We start from the raw sequence: 13386 nt of genomic DNA, 5'->3' as shown, positions 1-13386 counted from the left end.
TACCACATGACAGAATCTAAACTTAACTGAGAGATGAGCCTCTGGCTATGCTTGTAGGCATCATCTTGATTGTGTTCGTTTAGAAGCAAAGACCTACCTTCTGTGGTTGTCAGCATCCTGTATGCAGGGGATTCTGGACTGTATAAGAGTGATGAAATGATCTGAGCACTACCACAATACACTCATTGTTCTCCTCTCCTGACTTCAGAAATAAAGTAGATCTTTTGTCAAAAATGTTTTATCACAGCAACAGAAAAGAAACTAAGACAATGACACAATGAGTTACCTCATTAGATCAGGAGACTGAGAAACAGTGTCTTGCATATGGTGATCCTTTGCATAGACATGCATGCATGTGAATACTTATTTTTTTAAAAATATAGTTAAGGTCCAAATAGGGGAAAACAAGGCATACAGCAAAAAGGCGAAAAGAATATAAAAAGAAGAATAAATCAAAATAGAAGAAAAACCAACCATATGCCCTCTCCTTCTTCTTGCCACTAAAATTGAACGTAAATTCAAGTGTCCAACATCCTTGTGATAGCTGAACTCTGGAAAAAGTTCTTTCAAAGCCTCGGATGTTAATCTGAAACTAATTCAAGCTTTTTGAGTTCAAAAATGGGATTGGAAATCTTTGAAGAGCAGGCTTCCTCATGAGATTTCCATTACCTCTATTCTTACTGATAAGCCACAGGTATCAGAGAAACATCCATTTGTGTGCTATCTTTGGACCCTTCAGTACAAGAGAAGAGGTTCAGAAAGAAAAGATGGGGTTTGCTTTGATTCAGGTTTCAGAGGAAAGTTTCAATCAATTCGAATTTTGTCTGAAGACACTCTACTATAGTAGCTTAAAGTCTTTATTAGATACACGTATAATGTTACCTTCAGTGTAATATGCCAACTTCAAGAGAGAGTGTTGATCTGCTCTGATGGATAAGGTCTAACTCTAGCTCTGTGCCTGACCTATGGAATTGACCTTGGATAAGAAATCCATTTCCTTTTTTTTTCTCAGTTTTCTTACCTCTATTATGAAGACAGCTACTTGGAGAAATATAACAGAACTTTAGTTACTTAATTCACATTAATATATATGTATATGTTATTCTTAATGATACTTGTAATATTGTGTGCAATCTTCCTAATATTGGTTTGCACAATTCAAATGAATTAGCTGTTGTACAAGATGTTTTGATGAGTGTTATATTAAAGCTGCCTGTGTTCATTACCACATGAATATATCTATCTATCTATTATCTACCTATCGCTATCTCTATCTATTTATACAGATACACACTCACACACACATATATCTATATATATGTTTCCATGAACATATATGTACTTTTCTCATGGAAATATTGAAATATTAATATTTTCTTTCTTTTTCTAGCCTCTCCAAATATGGCTTTGCTAAATGACAACTGATTATCACCAAAGAGCTTTATTCATTAATGGGACATAGACTGAAGGCAGAAAGTGTGTCAATGATCTACATCTGTTGTTAGCTACCCCATGACTTAGTGTCATTCTCTTAATTAAATTACAGATACAAAGGGGGCAGTATTATACCTTAATGAAACTCAGGAAAAACAGCAAAGCCAAAAAGAAAGAACTCACACTAGTTTCTAGTTTAACCTCATTGAGTTATCTTGAAAGCCACTGTCAGAAATATTAAAAACTGTTTCTGAGAATATTAACATTGTTATATACAGATACATATTACCAAGTCAGTTCTAAATATGAAAATGGGGAGTAAAGAGTAAATATCCTAATTTTCCCATACAGATGAAAATTTCCACAAACCAATCCCTATGTTCCAGTATGTAAATACTCCTGGTACAGCACTGTCTTCTGGAAACACCGATTCTTCAACATGGCTCAGTGAGTCTGTATATTGTACAGGTGCTGAGTAACTAGTGTGCTGATTATGAATGCAAGCTTATTACACAGTCCAAAACATTGCTAAGAAGCTTCTAGTATGAAAATAATGCAAAATTGTACATGATATCCTTTATAATTTATTTTTGCAAAATCTATTTGGAATGTATCCAGTTTTCCTACACTAATTCTTACTTATTTCAAAGAATTCCTTGTTCTCTTAACCTGCTATTTCATGGGCATAACGGAAAACTGTGTAAGGCACTGGCATTCTACAAACATGCTTAGGAGGTGATTTTTTTTAAAGTTGTGACATATTAGAGACTGAGTGCCAGTGGGAATAATCTGTGGTAGTAAGCTAAGAACTATTAATTTATGAATAAAGGAGACAGGTTTTGAGCTGTCTTCACTGTATTATTCATTACATCTAATAACCAGTATGTTGAAATAAAATAAGGAAGTATTTCTATCCTCCCATCATTGTTTTCATGTGTCTTTTCTATTATTTTATCCTGATTAAACTTCATAGCTGACTTCATTCATCATTTCTGTGGCAGAAATAATCAGAACACAAATGTGAAATATTTAGGCTCCTTATGTTGATTCTATTGATTAAATGTTATGATCACCATACGGTACAACCCACTCATCATGCCACTATTAGTTAAATATAGATGTTTTACTAATTCAAGCTTATTCTCTCTCTCATAAACAACACACACACACACACACACACACACTAGCTATGCTAGTATGCTAGTATGCTGTGCAATGCCAAAAAACTTCATACAATCATTGAATAAAAATAATATATAAGAATGAAATAAGCAAGTCTGAATCATTTATTAATTTATTATTTTATCAAATGTCATTCAGCATCCAGCAGATGGCCTTGGTTTCACATCTAGTGGGTTGGTCCAAATGCTCTTTGCTTCCAGACAAAAATGGGTGGACCTTGATATTAAAGGTCCCAAGGCTCAATTTCTTTCTCAGAGGTAGCTTAGAAGCCTGAGGCCCAGGTGGTTGACCAGATTCTGGGTCTCATGGTTGAGGAGGAAATGGTTTCTACTTCTTTTACAATTTAGCACTTTTAGAGTCAAATTGATTTGCTGGTTTCTGGTGGCAGTGGAGGCTTATGAGCTCCACAAGCCTGTGATGAAACCAAAGTGTTACAGTCCTATTTGCTATGCTAAACATGGCAGAGGAAGAGGGTGGAATTCTGAACCTGGCCAGTATGGAGGTGAGGTGAGTTGCAGGCCTGAGTGGGTACTTCATCCCATGGTCAGCACTATACTGGAGGTGATGGAGCAGAGTGGGTTTCCAAGTTTCCATAGTAGTTCTGCCATTGTTGTCTGACCGTAGGTATCCAGTGGCAGTTCTCCCCCAGAATAAGTGGAGACAGTCATGATGGAGGAATGGCTCGAGCACTGGAACACTCAAGAAAGAAAGCAGGCCAGCCATCCTTTATTTATGTCTTGGGCAGTGGAGGAGTTCATGGGTGACCGTGTCTGATTTGCTGGGGTTAGGGATTCCAGGATATTCAATCTACATGTGGTAATATAGTACCTCATTTACATGCAATAGCAAAGGGTCCTATCATAAGAAGGAGAAAACAGTGCTTAATTATCCTGTGGGTAGGAGAAGAACTTCTAGGTATGATTAAACTTCATTAGCTGGAGGCTAGGATATCCCTAGCATAGGGTGGGGGTACCTATCGAATCCCCATGTTTTTGCTAACCAATTTTCTTATCAGGAAAGGGTCAGGCATGTGATCTTCCCTGAGGGTATGTGATGCTCCTTACAAGATCTGTGGTTACCAGATCATGTGGAGAGAGAACCCTTCTGAGTAAAAGAAGTCCACCATCATAGAGTGAGCACAAATGGCTATATGGAGATGTCAGATTTCAACTTCACCCAGCTGAATTCCACAATAAAATACTTGATGAACATCAGTTATGTGTCTGTTGATGTGTTGTGTTCTACAATCTGGACTAAAGATAGAGCAGTAGGTAAAAGAAGGGTGTCATCAGGCACTTACAGAAGCCACATCTTAAGATAGATCGTTAGCACCATGTTAGATGGTTACATAGCATGAGGTGTGTATAAAAAGAATAAAGAGAGAATTTAACAGAGAACCAGCCTTAACGCCTCAGAGACAATGGTTAGAGTACCAGTGAGAAGACATATTAGCCTGGTGTACACCGACTTTCTCGTGTAACCATAAATATCAAGTCAAGCTGGCAACAGGACTTTCCTTTTCTAATTTTGGTGGAAGAACTGATTTCTTTGCTCTTACTCAGCTTCCAGATCTGCCTTCGTTCCTTAGCTTGTGTGCTCTTCTTCACCCTCTTCCAACCCGCTTCTTCCATTAACCATTTTCATTATTTCTGATGCAACTATGTTCTCACAACATTAATAATGACTAGATCAGCTCCTCTTACATAATCCAGATATCCAGATCCTTAAATTATTCACATCTGCAACGTTGTGATTGGCAATGCCATTGGAATATATTCATCACCATCTCATGGTTAGGTTGATGGCATCATTGGGTTAGCATCCTTACTAAACCAACCCCAGGAAAGAAAGAATTAGAGGAAGGATATATCTAGCAGGGCTATACCTCTGGGAGAAATATGGTGGAAAAAGAGGCTGGGTCATTTGAAGTACTCTGAATTGATTAAGTAATAGAAAGTCAACCAGGAAAGAGGTGAGTGAAGTCAGAAGGTGCCATTTGAGATGGAACTTGGAAAGACACAAAGCTCCTTGAATATACCATAACCCACATAAGTAGAAATGTAATCTTCATGCTGTCTGACATAAGAGAAAAGATGGCATTTGCCCAATGTGTCTGACTCTGTGAAAGAAGGCAGTAACATGAGCAACAAGAGGAATATTTAAAAAACAGTTGAGAATTATGGTATTATAAACAGAAACTCTTGCAGAGGTGAGGGAAAATGGGACTATGATAAAAATTGTTACAGATAATAAAATTTAAGAATAATACCATAGTTGTAGGTCTGAACAACTGAATAAAGAGAGCTGCTCATTTGAGTAAATTTTTAAAAAATGAAAAATTGAAGGTGACAAATCAAGGATATATGAAAATTTAAACTGGGGATGGTGAAAGACTTATCACTTTTTCAAGGGGAGAATCATTTCACAATTCAATATGTGGATGTAAATTCAGAAATCATCAGCACATCACAATATTTAAATCTGTAAGACTATAAAAGTTCACCTAGGGACGAGCAATAAAAAGATATAATAGATGTAGATATAAAAAAAAAGAGTATGTATAAAAAGAAAACAGGGTTTCAAGACTAATAATCCCTTAGAGGCGACGCTGTGAGGAGGACCAACTTTTTGTACTTGAGAACAGAAACCCAGTATTTAGAAGGCCCCAGAAATATTTGCTTCACTGCTCTATTCTTGCCTTAAAAGTAATGATATTTGTCCAAGAGAGCTCATGTTTCTTCTGGTTTCTGCATCCTATGAATGATATAGTTCATTCTAGATGAAAATTAATAAAGAACCAAAATGAGTCCAAAGTACCTAAAAGAGTAAAACAAATTCCAACAAAGCATAGGTTACTTGAAGTTAAAAAAAAACAAAAACAAAAACAAAACAAACAAACAAACAAAAAACCAAAAGAACCTTAATAATGTCTGAGACTAGAAAACAAAAATATTATGAATGGTTATTATCAGTAAGAAAAAATTAAGGGGTGAAAGGAACATTGGATTTACTAACGGACACATCTTTGTATCCTTGAGGTCAACTTAATAGTGTTGGGAGTCAAACTGCTTTTTTAAAAATTTCAAGAGTATTTGGTGAGTCACAGCCTTTTCTCAAGGGGTGTTTTGTAGAGCAGACAGACTATGGAGTGACCTGGAACTAAGAGAGGGGTGGAGAGAAGAGGAGAAGAGGAGGTTAAGGAAGAGTGGAAAGTCAAGCTGTATGCCATGAGTTATCTCCATAAAGAATAAAAGTGGGAGGTGGGACAGCAGGCCGTCAAGAAGGGTAGTTCTGGAGCAATGCTTTTGAGTCAGAAGTAAAATCCCAGAGCTGGTATGCAGTACAGGTAAGAACCTTAAGTGGAAAAAATGGTCAACCGAACACCACACCCCGTAGGTTCCGAAGCTGAGCCCACCACTAGTGTTTTCCATGCCTCACATCCCCCTCTTCATCAATATACTGGAAAGGAACGAAAGTGCCTGAAAATAAGTAAAGGACATTTGTTATTAGAGATCTTAATGGAAAGAAATGGGTACAAAATAGTTATTTGAGAAAATAAAAAGATTGAAAAGGACAGATACATGCTATGGGACTGAGAATTTTAAAGGGTGAAGTGCAGTTGATGACCATTCAAAGTTGATTTTCATGGCTGTGCTTACTTTTCCAAATCTAGATGCTACCAAGGATAATGTTTTGGCAAAAGGGGGCACTGTAGTTTCACTCAAGAAATGTTAAAGTGCTAGAGGAAGGTCAAGTCGGGTTGCTTTCTTTTTAAGTCTTTTAGCCAGTCATCCTAATAAAGGTGATTAATGAAAGTGACATATATAAGAAGGGGCAATAAAATGAGGTCCAATTAATGAAGTCATGCTGAAGATGGAGGATAAGGCTTGATGAAGCAGTAGCAGAAAAGAAAAGAGAAGAGAAAAGTAATATTTGGTTGGATAACTAAAACTAAAATCTAGAGTGGTTGCAGTTATATAATCAATTGAATGAACTTGAAAATGTAGAACTGCAGTTGAGGCTTAGTTATTGAAGGAATGAGGAGTTTTGAGAAATAGCCAATGGCCTAAGAGGTGGTCAACCTATGAACATATAATACAGGAAAATATTATGATTACTAAAATCATATTACTAAATTTACAGGTGAAATGTGATGGTGTAGTTAGCACCTAGGAGTCTACAAGGGGATTGTAACACAGAAAGCCACAAAGATTATGGTGTGGAATACAGTTCAGAGCAGAAACACATTTCCCCAAATATCCATCCTCGTATTTACATACACCTGTTTTTCTTACTCCACATGAAGAAAATTTCTCTTTGCATCAGATGGAGGTAATAACAGAAAAAAAAAAGCCATAGCTAGTAAAAATGTTGAGATCACCTCATTGTTGGGTGCCCAGCTCCTACAGATAACACCTACAACCAAACTCTTCCATGTACAGTTCAAGACACATAACCAAAGAGGAGGAAGAAAATAATGGAGTGCTGGGAGACCATTAAGTCCGCTGTAAGATTGTGTCTCCTAGAAAGGACAGCAAAGCTGCATCCATTACATTCAATAATATGGATGCCTAGATAAGACCTGAACAAACACCAATCCCAATAGACATGCTGTTCTGGAAGGGAGAAATGCAATGTGGCCTCAATCCTAGATGAGAAACTCTAGGGAACTAAGGGTTTCTAGAGTATTTCCAGAAATAAATTGACTAATAGGCTGGCCAATACCAAGGGCCAGCCTCAAGCAACAATAAATAGATGCACTAGGTTATATTTATGTATTTTTGTTGTTATGCACATATGTAATAATAACAATTAAAGAACAAGAACTCACAAATTTGCAATGGATATAATGGAGTGGCTAGGAGAGGGGTTAAAGGGAAGAAAGGGCAAGAGAAATTATGTAATTGTTTCTTAAATTTAAAACAACTAAAATTAGTAGTAAATAATAAAAGAAAAAGTGCCTTTAATTTTCTTCTGGAACTTGACTAAATAACTAGAGTTCTAAAATGCCACCATTATTAAAATTTTTAGTTTGTCGTTGAAAATGTATAATGACTTTGTTTGACGATGGAAAAAGGACATGAAATTAGTAGAATTCATTGCTGAATAAGATGTAAAACTATTCAAACAAGTATGAAGAGCTTTGGACTACAGTATATAAAATTCAATTTGCACTGAGCATATAACCCATAATGGTTTTGCCCATGAGTTGATTTGTAAGGGGACATTTGCAGAAGTCTGGTTTTGTTTTTTTTTTTTTTTTCTTTTTTTCTTTTTCTTTTTTTTTCCTTTTCAAGTGGTGACAGAACACATGCCCGGAAAACTCTGAATGATCTATGTCCCTCACAGAGAAAAATAAAAAATAAAATGAAACATAACAACCAACAACATAACACAAAGAGAATTACAGAATGTTAATATGAGGTGGAACCACTCTGCTCTGAAAGTATAACAATTAGTGCTTCAAATACTAATGTGAAAGAGTCCTAATAAATAAAAACAAGGGCTCCAACACCAGTAAATTTAATTTATCCTGATAGATATCAGAGCAGTGACTGTTTAGAGAAGGGGATGGGAGACATTAGGATTGAAAGGTGTACTAGGTGACTTTGGGAAGAGAGAAATGTCTGTTGTTTGGGACAATGGTTAATAAAAGAAACAACACACAACTTGTCACACATTGGTCCATTATACTTCAATAAACTATTAAAACGAACGACTCACTATGTTATTTTCTGCCCTAATTGTAAGAAAAGAGATATCGTTGTCTTAAAAATGCAAAAGAATACAATTTTGCTTTGTGTGTTTGCAATTCCATTTGAGTAGTTTGAAACAGCACACTTGTTGAACATTTTTGGCAAGTCCACAATTAAGTCCTTAACAACAATTTTATTAAATCGTTGAAACAGATTAGCTTTTGATAAGGACACATCATTTGGTCTACAGGAAACTTTCCACTCTCAGAAATTTATTTCTATTCTCTCTTGGTGGCTTGGGAGTTTTTTAGCAAAATGTAATTGCAAAGTTTATCATTATGCCACAAATATGTTCAACTATTGCTCATCTCCAGACCTCATTCAATGTTTTAATGCAAGGAGGACGGAGGAAGACAGGAGTGATGAATGAAGCACAATTCTAAATTTTATATTTCTTAGTATGCAATATATTTAAATAAGGAAGCATTTGGTAATTTTGTGAAATAAAGAAATTTTTTATTTTGTTTTTCAAACCGTTATTACTTTCAAAGAATTGTCTGCTAATTTATTAATGTATTTTCTTCTAGATCAGAGGTTCTCAACCTATGGGTCAGGATTCTTTGGGGAGTTGCATATCAGATATTCTGAATATTAAATATTTACATTACTACTCATAACAGGAGCAAAATTACAGTTATGAAATAGCCTAAGACAAAATAATTTTGTGGTTGGGGCTCATAACAACACGAGGAAGTATGTTAAAGGTAGGTGGCTGCATTAGGAATGCTGAGAAAATCTTGTCTGGATTCTTCTTTTTTTAAAGTGTCATTTCTTTGTCACTAATGGCTTTCAGACACCCTAGACACACACAATGCCCTGTTTCAATCATTGTGTCACAAACCTATTTCTTTCATTTTATTTATTTTCACGTCTTCAGTAGATGAGATGGTGCGCAAAGCCCCTACATACGTTCTGTGAGTGAATCTGAATTCTCCTTTTGAACTCTTTTATTTTAATTTCTAAAATTGAGCTTATGATTTTTTTCTTTTTTTTCAAAGATTTATTTATTATGTATAAAGTGCTCTACCTGCATGTACACCTGCAGACCAGAAGAGGGCAACAGATCATGTTATAGATTGTTGTGAGCCACCATGTGGTTGCTGGGAATTGAACTCAGGACCTTTGGAAGAGCAGTCAGTGCTCTTAACCTCTGAGCTATCTCTCCAGCATGTTAGAATAAACACTCAGCAGACAAGACTTATCTTCACTAGGATTAGTAAGAATGTGGTCTTCATATTACAATACGTTAAATGAAGTAAAATTTCAGAGCAGATATTAGGGTAATAAAAAATGAGCAATGGAAATTGACTTGTAGGAACCTGTAGTGGTTTGAATGAGATGACTCACCCCCATAGTCTCATATATTTGAATGTTTAGTCATCAGGTACTGGCACTATTATAAGGATTATAAGGATTAAGAGGTCTGGTCGTATTGGAGCAGGTATGTCACTGGGGTTGGGCTCTGAGGTTTCAAAAGCTTCCACACTGCCTTTCCCTTTGTCTCCCAGCCTAAAGATCCGACTTTAAAGTTCTCAACCCACCTGCCTGCCACCCTGCTGCCTGTCCGCCTGTCCAGATGATAATGGACTGCAAGCATAACTCCAATAAGATTCTTTAAAAAAAAAAAAAAGTTTCGTTGGTCATGGTGCCCCTTCATGGCAATAGAACAGTAAGTAAAACAAAAACGACTCTTCCCTTATCTGTATGAAGTGACGTCCAATGCATGGGTGTAATGAGGCCTTATTTTAAGGAATATGTTCAAAAGGCACCATGGAAACAAGAACAGGAAACCAATTCAAGAAAACTAGAGCATTTGATGGAAGATGACTGCAGCAAAAGTGTACAGTTTTTTTTTTTTTTTTTAACCTTTTCAACTGTCACTATTATCTTTAAACGGATAAATTGCAATTTACTGGTCTGAAGAAATAACAAAAAGCCCATCAGCTCTTTACAACAGAGATGAAACAAACAATAAAATAAAATAAAACTTATAAACCCAGGGACCTAATTTAAGCATGACTTCAGAATCAGGATACCATTTCATTAACAGATTTTTGAAAGGGAAAGAAGTAGGAGAGACTGACAGCTCAGCAGAACACATTGTTCCTTTGTATTTAACTACAAAATGCAGTTTTTAAAGGTCACTTTTCTTCTGCCTCTTTATTTTCATTGGACTACGGAAATCTCCTTTCTGAGTAAAAGACCTTGGACAGGCTTGGCAAAAATTCTGAACAAACTGATTTCAATAGCTACGGTCACTGGGGTACTAATTAAATAAAGTTAAAAACAGGCACACATATATGCATCTTTTTCTCCTGAATGCTATACAAGTGAACTATGCATCTGGCAGTTCATAATTCTCATTTAAAAAGCTCAATTTGGTAAAATTATTTATAGTAGTCACAACAGAATTTTTTTGACAAAATGGATGTGTAAAATTCAGTTTAAAGGATTCATTGCCCAATGATTTGTGGGAGCCAATTTTTGCTTTTGGTCTGTATCCTGACAAGGTTAGCAAAAGAAGACTCTACTTACTGGGTAGAAGGTTTCTGTTCCCCCTGTGGCAGATTGTCCCAACCATTCTGTGAAATACTGACATGTTTCTGGAACACACAGAGGACCTTTAGTGTACTTTTTGTGTGCTTTTGTGATGACCCAACCTATTTTTTTTTTTTAACCATTCATGGAGAGTTTGTAACTGAACTGTAGAGTCAAAGATAAAACTGTTAATAAACTAGCAGAAGGCTAAGATGTGTGTATCTTTCACCCAGACTTATACCCTTAAACTTGATATCTTTGTCCTACAAAAATTGGAAGACACACCTGGATACAGTGGAGCATTCTTGTAATCACAGCACACTGACGTCTGACAGAGGAAGATCGTGAACTCAAGCCAGTCAGTTTACATTGCAAATTGTGAACCATATTAAAAATTGTTAGAGAATTCTTTCTTAAACCTCTTCATGATATTTTAATATATTTTGTTATATTGATGAACATTTATGGAATGCTGTCTGTGGGCACTGTTATTTGCCTGAGTTACTTTAAAGAATACTGACAAGAATCCTGTCACTGCCCTTCAGTAAGAATGGGGGAAACATTTGCCTGGAGTGTGCCTGACATCATTTTCCTCCTGAGAAGCTTGTTGACAAGTGTAGAACTGAAGATTTCTCAAAGATTTTCAGGTCAATGACTACTATACTAGAGAGCGGAAGTGCATGTGGCCTATGAACACATGCCATTCAGATATGCAAATGCCATTTTCAAGTCACCAGGACTGTATTTAGTGCAAAGTACTGAGTGTCAGTTCTGACCTTGCCACCATCTTGTTTGCTCTCTTTCTTTTTTCTTTCTTTCTTTCTTTTTTGTTTTTGTTTTTAGAGACAGGGTTTCTCTGTATAACCTTGGTTGTCCTGGACTCACTTTAGAGATATGGCTGGCCGTGAACTCACAGCCATCCACATGCCTCTGCCTCCTGAGTGCTGGGATTAAAGGCATGCGCCACCACCTCCCAGCCAACCATAAAAGATGGACAGCATCTGATTCCTACAATACACCTTAAATTTGTGTTGATGACTAAAGGATGCATATTAAAGCAATTTCATCTACTACGCAAGCAGGTCACTAAACAGCAATATTTTCTTTATATTATTTATCTTTCAAGTTTTTCTATTGAAAAATACATTACTATTTTGGGCTCCTCCAAATTATAAAACAAACTATAAAACACAGACAGCAGTCTGTGATCACAGGCTGTTTACCATGGTGATGGCATTAGTGAAGTGATTTAAAGATACAAGAAAAGAGTTAGTGGTGCCAAAGAGGAAGACCATTTAAGCTGATGCAGTTGATGGAGTTGCAAAGGAAAGTGTGGATGCCTATTGGAAACTGTACCTAAATGGTCATTATTGTCATGTAGCTCTCTGATAACTACATTTTCAGACCACTGATAAAATGTAAAGTAAAATGTGTGTACACATGAAAATTAATATCAGCTGGTTAAAAGGAAACCTCCTCACTCTGGGAAACACCAATGTGCTTCTGTTTGTTTCCTTATATAACATTCCTGTGATAAGAGTGCCTGTTTTTCAGCTCTCCCTTGAGTTGGCTCTAACATCTCACCAGCTTGGTTTTTTAATGAGTTGTATAAAATCCTTAACATATGATCATCTTTGTATTTGTGTGAGTCATGCTTTTTATTTTAAAATATGTATATTAAGCAGATATTTACATTTTATATGTGACTATATTAAACATTCTAGCTTCCCATCTGCTTTTATCTGCACTTGTACACAGTCATAATGAGCTGAGCTTTGAACTATTACAGTCTGCCCTTGATAAGAAGGGAAGTCCCTACAGTTTAAAGGTAGATTGAATGTGCCTCCAAAGTGTCTTCACAGTGGGATAATATAAAGAAATGTAGAAAGTATAGACAATGGGGCATTGAATACATGGGATGGGAAGGTCAATTGAGCCACTGTCCTTGGTAGAGATTCATATAGTTTTATAATACTTTGACTAGTTGACCTGAGTGTAAGTTATTACAAAGGGGTGAAACTGGCCTCTGGGATTCCCTCTGGCTTTTTGTCTCTATGTTATTCATTTAAACTTGTTCGGCTGTTACAATTCTTTATACAATAAGACTTTTACCAGGGCTAGTCCAACTTTACCCCATGAGCTTGAGCCTCCAAAATTGTAAGCTAACCTAATGTACTTTCTCTGAAAATGATTCATCCTTGGGTATTTCGTTATAGCAGTGGAAAATGAAATAATTCTGTCAGTAAACTTAGTGTCTATTCTGATGAAGTAGACTGGCTGTATCAGAAATGTAATTCCCCCCTCCTTTTTTTGTAATCCTATCTTCATTTTTCTTTCTTTCTCTCCTGTAAAATAAAATAAATGAGAGAATTATTTCATAATGATGAATGATATGAGCATAGGTAGATTGTCTCCCATTCATAAGAAAATTAAATAATTAAAATCATTACTTTTCAGTGCTCCAAAATTAAATCTC

The sequence above is a fragment of the Acomys russatus genome, chromosome 23, assembly GCF_903995435.1.
Source record: "Acomys russatus chromosome 23, mAcoRus1.1, whole genome shotgun sequence".
Taxonomy (NCBI): domain Eukaryota; kingdom Metazoa; phylum Chordata; class Mammalia; order Rodentia; family Muridae; genus Acomys; species Acomys russatus.
Note: the sequence above shows the minus strand (reverse complement) of the source record.